The 6622-nt window shown below is 43.4% G+C and overlaps 2 non-coding genes across 2 annotated transcripts; both read right to left on the reverse strand.

The window, feature by feature from the left end:
* Positions 1-139: 139 nt before the first annotated feature.
* Positions 140-357, reverse strand: LOC138286028 (small nucleolar RNA U3). Its single transcript, XR_011201724.1, has one exon. It is a non-coding gene; the product is annotated as a small nucleolar RNA U3 (small nucleolar RNA).
* Positions 358-4481: 4124 nt separating this feature from the next.
* LOC138286029 (small nucleolar RNA U3) lies at positions 4482-4699 on the reverse strand. The gene has a single exon (XR_011201725.1). It is a non-coding gene; the product is annotated as a small nucleolar RNA U3 (small nucleolar RNA).
* Positions 4700-6622: the final 1923 nt, after the last annotated feature.

Here is a 6622-nt window from a genome sequence, read left to right on the forward strand (position 1 = left end):
TCAGTTTATAAAAGAAAGCCCCAAAAAAGCCCAAAAGAGGTGATTGCAAATACAAGTCAAGTGAGAATCTGGCAACCATCAAATATCCAAGAAAAGAAGTTTAAAATGCTGTACTCTCTTAAACTGAAACAAGAAGCTAACCACTCAGTTTGTGTTTCCTTCCTCCAGTTCTTCGTAAAAGAAGAGAGGAACGTTCATCAATAGCAGACAGCAGCTGCACAAATGCAACACTGTCCACTGGCTTCGCGCTCAGAAGAAAACACTACAACTCTTCCTCGTGGTTAGCGAAGACCAGACACTTTCGAACACATTTCCTCAGTTAAAAACTATAGAAATGATCCCTGAAAGTATAGTCTTGCCTGAACCACTTCCAGCTCACACAGACAGAAAAAGTGGAAACCCTTCTTACCTACAGTAAGCACCTGTTGGGCATCAAGTCAAAAAACATATAAATATATAGATAAGACCACAAAATAGCATTCAGCAGATGCGCGTGCATTTCTGTGCAAGAAAGAGTTCTCCCTAGAACTCGGGTGACACAATGCTTTAAAAATTTGCATATCAGAAATCAGCCACCAATCAAATTCAGCCTGCCTTTTCCCGGCCCTGTCTCACACACAGACACACACACACACACAGGTTACCTGTTGGCTGCTCCTGAAACAGACAGAGGACTACAGTATGAAAGTTAAAGTTCAAACAGGTAAAGAAACGGCAGCCATACTTTCCTTTCCTGCTCTCGTTTACCGCAACAAACACATTTTAACTTGTTTAAAAAGTAAGAGAAACAGTTGGTAAACTCACAAAAAAGACAGTCTACCGTTACTTCCAGAGCTTTCGGCACTGCACTAAATGACAATTATTACCATTTCAAGATGGCTACGCATTATCAGACTGCACGAAGTGGGTGAATTTTACTGGAGATCGGACAGAATCACCAGAGCGCTTACTCTGTTCAAGTAAAGCAGCACACACTTGCCCTCTGAGTTCACATCATACTGTGCTGAAAGTGTAGGTGGTGAAAACACTGGGAATTATTCTTGTTCACAGCCTTCATTTTGAAGCTCAAGCCAAGACATGGATTTCTCTGGTAGTTTCATCCTCAGAAAATATCTTGGTGAGATGTTCAACTTCCTGACGCAAATCGATTTACATGTTAAGAGGCAGAGCATTAATTAGCACTCATTTGGACTACTGCAATGCCTTACACAAGGGAAAATGGGGAAAACTTGAAACAAAACGGCAGGTTCCACAGGATTTTGCAGGAAGACAGTTTTCAATCAGAATATTTGGTTCAGATTATGACCTTTCAATGTGCCAAAAGCGTGATACTGATTGCTAGTGAATGAGAAACGACCTGGTAGGTTTGCAAGTATGGAAACAAAAGGTGTAGCAAGCAACCTACCTTTACATTTTGAAAAGTTGCACCACAGATCAAATGTATGGCAATGTCTTCAATCAGTCTCCCCAAACAAAGTAACTCTCCCCCAGTTCACGTGTAAGACCCTTACAAGGCGATGGCATTCCGCAGGAACCACGGGTTACAACGGAACCTACCACTTTCAGATGAGCTCTGAATACCTGGACATCAAAGAAAGCCTTCACATCAGCAACACCTTGTCCTACCAGCCGCTTTGAACATATGCAGCTTTTCCAGGCCCCATGACTTTTAGGCATCTCTGTATTATAGAAGTATCCAAAACACGGTTTATTTTTCTTGTACAGAAGATTCCGTTCACCGGGGAGTGAATCCTTGTCGGGACAATTTTGATCCTAGTATTCTTCAGAATAGGAACCGAACATTTCAGTGAATGTATCCGTCATCCAGCCCTTCCTCAAATGAAGAAAGGAACAGCCATCAACAAAAGACAGTTGTTTCATAAATACAACTCTGCCCTTCCTTTCCAGATCAGGGCTTTTCTGCAACAACTCTCTGACACTTACAAACACTGGGGCAGATTTACGACATTTTGGCGCAGGGCAGCACAGCAAGTCACATTGCTGTGCCCTGTGTCAAAGAAAACGGGCAATAATGTGTTATATGTATGCAATACTGTCCTTTTCCACTGCGCTGGAGCCATTTTGACTGCCTAGAGCCAGCGCCGGCAACCTTGCACCATGGTGCAAGGTTGTCTGCGTTGTAGGCAAAATTGTTTTTGTGAAGGAAGAGGCACCTTCCTACACAAAAACAATCTTGGGAGGCTTTTCCCTTTTCCTATGCGTGCTGCAAAACGCAGCACACATAGAAAGGGGAAACAACAAAGAGAAATAAAGATATTTCTCCTCACTGACCCTCCCCTGGGGAGGGGTAAGGTGTTGGTGCATTCCCAGATTTACATGGCTCTGTAAATTTGGGGATGCGTCTAACAACATGGGTGTTGCGTTGGAACACACACTGCAAAGCCCTTGGATCGCCTCCCTAATGCAGAGTAAGCCAGCGCACCGCTTTACAATGCCTTGCCTTAATCACTATCTACGGGACTATTCAAAGCCACGCCAAGTGGCTTTGCGTGATCTCCTAGATATGGTTAAAAGGTCTGACCGCTGTTGCGTCACTAGAAGTCACGCAACTGCAGTGCAAGCCTCTCTTAAATATGCCCCACTAGTTCCAGTTTCTTTCTTCAGAAACTTTTTATAACGCTATGCCACTCTGTTCCAGTGGCACAGGAAGATGTCACAACAGCATTTTTGCTGCCATCTGGCTTAGCTCTCAGATGGTAAGTGATACAGACTTTAAAAACTGCTGCTGTGGTCTATGCCGCTAACTAAAGTATTGCTTCAGCACGACAGGCTCAAGTTGAAGGCGAAAAACAGTCCACATCCCCTCTTCCAGCAGGCTAGAGGGTACCACAATTTAGTCTTACTTTGTTTTTTGTTTTTATATTTACTTATCTATTTATTTCATTATTTTAAAAAAGGACATTGCTGGGAAGGCAGTCGGGCTACGCTCCTGGCTCCTATAAAGCCAAGATTAGGCAAAGTTTTGAAGCACTCAACTGGCCTGCCGCCAGAGCGGAACCTTCTCCAATTCACGCTCTGCCGCCAACCCACCCACCTCGTTTCCCCGGCATTGGGGCATGTTTGAACTCCAAAATGGCGGCCTCCGGGGTTCCACACATTGCAGCTTTACCATTTTCAAGGTACAGGGATTATTCTACTGTTTAAAAGCTGCTAGCATTCCGATTTTCTTCATGAGGCTATCAATCTTGCAGTGTTCTAATATAGCATACGAGAACATTATTAGGGGCCCAAAGGGATCATTAAACGTCTTCTGTTGAGAGTTATTGACAAAAGCGAGGGGACAGGGCATTTAACTAATGTGACAGCAGAGGAACGACGCCTATGCTGACAGCTCAACATTTCGTTCAATGAGGTAAGAATGCTTTAAATTAAACAGGAAAGCCAAAAAAACGACATTTGCTAGAATATTAGACCAGATGGCTTATTCCAACCATTATTTGATTGTTGCAACTTCACTGTCCCCAATGAATCTTAAAAAATTCCAATGTCCTAAGACATCTAGCCCTTGATGTACTAGAGGTTGTGCGAGCGTTCCTGGGAAGCTGAATGATTTTCTGCTGCGCCTACAGGCTTTTATGGTAAGTAATCAGATGCAATCCTTTACGCTTACGTTACTTTGTGCTATGCGAGTCCCCGTGCAACACCTTAGCAAATGCCCAAGACGGCGTTCTTTGTCCTCATCGGTCTAAGATCCTCAACAGCCTTATACATTTTAGGACCTGTGACCAGGGTGTTACTCTTGGTTTTAGTCTAAAAAGACTAACTAGCATTAGAAAGCCCCTTTTCCCCACGTCAATTCGACAGGGCGATAAGCCACTGAGCGGCACTAATTGTGTGGAAGATGTCTAAACTCTAAAAATAGATCAAACATAGAGGCCCAGATTTATGAAACGCTTGCGTTATCACAGCGTAAGGCAACACCAGGGCATCAGTGAGGTTTACTAAACCACGCAAGGCCACCTTGCGTGGCATTGCATGTCTTAATAAATCTAGAGTAACCCATGGCAGCGCAAGTCGCTGCCTTGCGTTACTGTTTGCCGGGAAGGCGTTCCATGGGTAGGGAGTGGGTGATCTTAGGCATCCACCCATGCTCTTTCATGCATTCCCAGATTTACTAAGAGTAGTAAACCTGGGAACGCGTACGCCTTCCCAACTGAGGAGCAACAAGGAGAAATATCTTTGTTTCTCTACGTTTTATCCTCAAGTTGTCCTGCTGAGTTGCGTAAGAGGTGAGTAAATCTTCCCCTTCCTCGGGTCCATTTGAAAAGACCCTCCTTACTTAAATGTACCAAATTACGATTAGAAAGACCGTTTGAAAAGCTCAGTTTATAAAAGAAAGCCCCAAAAAAGCCCAAAAGAGGTGATTGCAAATACAAGTCAAGTGAGAATCTGGCAACCATCAAATATCCAAGAAAAGAAGTTTAAAATGCTGTACTCTCTTAAACTGAAACAAGAAGCTAACCACTCAGTTTGTGTTTCCTTCCTCCAGTTCTTCGTAAAAGAAGAGAGGAACGTTCATCAATAGCAGACAGCAGCTGCACAAATGCAACACTGTCCACTGGCTTCGCGCTCAGAAGAAAACACTACAACTCTTCCTCGTGGTTAGCGAAGACCAGACACTTTCGAACACATTTCCTCAGTTAAAAACTATAGAAATGATCCCTGAAAGTATAGTCTTGCCTGAACCACTTCCAGCTCACACAGACAGAAAAAGTGGAAACCCTTCTTACCTACAGTAAGCACCTGTTGGGCATCAAGTCAAAAAACATATAAATATATAGATAAGACCACAAAATAGCATTCAGCAGATGCGCGTGCATTTCTGTGCAAGAAAGAGTTCTCCCTAGAACTCGGGTGACACAATGCTTTAAAAATTTGCATATCAGAAATCAGCCACCAATCAAATTCAGCCTGCCTTTTCCCGGCCCTGTCTCACACACAGACACACACACACACACAGGTTACCTGTTGGCTGCTCCTGAAACAGACAGAGGACTACAGTATGAAAGTTAAAGTTCAAACAGGTAAAGAAACGGCAGCCATACTTTCCTTTCCTGCTCTCGTTTACCGCAACAAACACATTTTAACTTGTTTAAAAAGTAAGAGAAACAGTTGGTAAACTCACAAAAAAGACAGTCTACCGTTACTTCCAGAGCTTTCGGCACTGCACTAAATGACAATTATTACCATTTCAAGATGGCTACGCATTATCAGACTGCACGAAGTGGGTGAATTTTACTGGAGATCGGACAGAATCACCAGAGCGCTTACTCTGTTCAAGTAAAGCAGCACACACTTGCCCTCTGAGTTCACATCATACTGTGCTGAAAGTGTAGGTGGTGAAAACACTGGGAATTATTCTTGTTCACAGCCTTCATTTTGAAGCTCAAGCCAAGACATGGATTTCTCTGGTAGTTTCATCCTCAGATATCTTGGTGAGATGTTCAACTTCCTGACGCAAATCGATTTACATGTTAAGAGGCAGAGCATTAATTAGCACTCATTTGGACTACTGCAATGCCTTACACAAGGGAAAATGGGGAAAACTTGAAACAAAACGGCAGGTTCCACAGGATTTTGCAGGAAGACAGTTTTCAATCAGAATATTTGGTTCAGATTATGACCTTTCAATGTGCCAAAAGCGTGATACTGATTGCTAGTGAATGAGAAACGACCTGGTAGGTTTGCAAGTATGGAAACAAAAGGTGTAGCAAGCAACCTACCTTTACATTTTGAAAAGTTGCACCACAGATCAAATGTATGGCAATGTCTTCAATCAGTCTCCCCAAACAAAGTAACTCTCCCCCAGTTCACGTGTAAGACCCTTACAAGGCGATGGCATTCCGCAGGAACCACGGGTTACAACGGAACCTACCACTTTCAGATGAGCTCTGAATACCTGGACATCAAAGAAAGCCTTCACATCAGCAACACCTTGTCCTACCAGCCGCTTTGAACATATGCAGCTTTTCCAGGCCCCATGACTTTTAGGCATCTCTGTATTATAGAAGTATCCAAAACACGGTTTATTTTTCTTGTACAGAAGATTCCGTTCACCGGGGAGTGAATCCTTGTCGGGACAATTTTGATCCTAGTATTCTTCAGAATAGGAACCGAACATTTCAGTGAATGTATCCGTCATCCAGCCCTTCCTCAAATGAAGAAAGGAACAGCCATCAACAAAAGACAGTTGTTTCATAAATACAACTCTGCCCTTCCTTTCCAGATCAGGGCTTTTCTGCAACAACTCTCTGACACTTACAAACACTGGGGCAGATTTACGACATTTTGGCGCAGGGCAGCACAGCAAGTCACATTGCTGTGCCCTGTGTCAAAGAAAACGGGCAATAATGTGTTATATGTATGCAATACTGTCCTTTTCCACTGCGCTGGAGCCATTTTGACTGCCTAGAGCCAGCGCCGGCAACCTTGCACCATGGTGCAAGGTTGTCTGCGTTGTAGGCAAAATTGTTTTTGTGAAGGAAGAGGCACCTTCCTACACAAAAACAATCTTGGGAGGCTTTTCCCTTTTCCTATGCGTGCTGCAAAACGCAGCACACATAGAAAGGGGAAACAACAAAGAGAAATAAAGATATTTCTC

This window comes from Pleurodeles waltl, chromosome 3_1, assembly GCF_031143425.1.
Source record: "Pleurodeles waltl isolate 20211129_DDA chromosome 3_1, aPleWal1.hap1.20221129, whole genome shotgun sequence".
Taxonomy (NCBI): Eukaryota; Metazoa; Chordata; class Amphibia; order Caudata; family Salamandridae; genus Pleurodeles; species Pleurodeles waltl.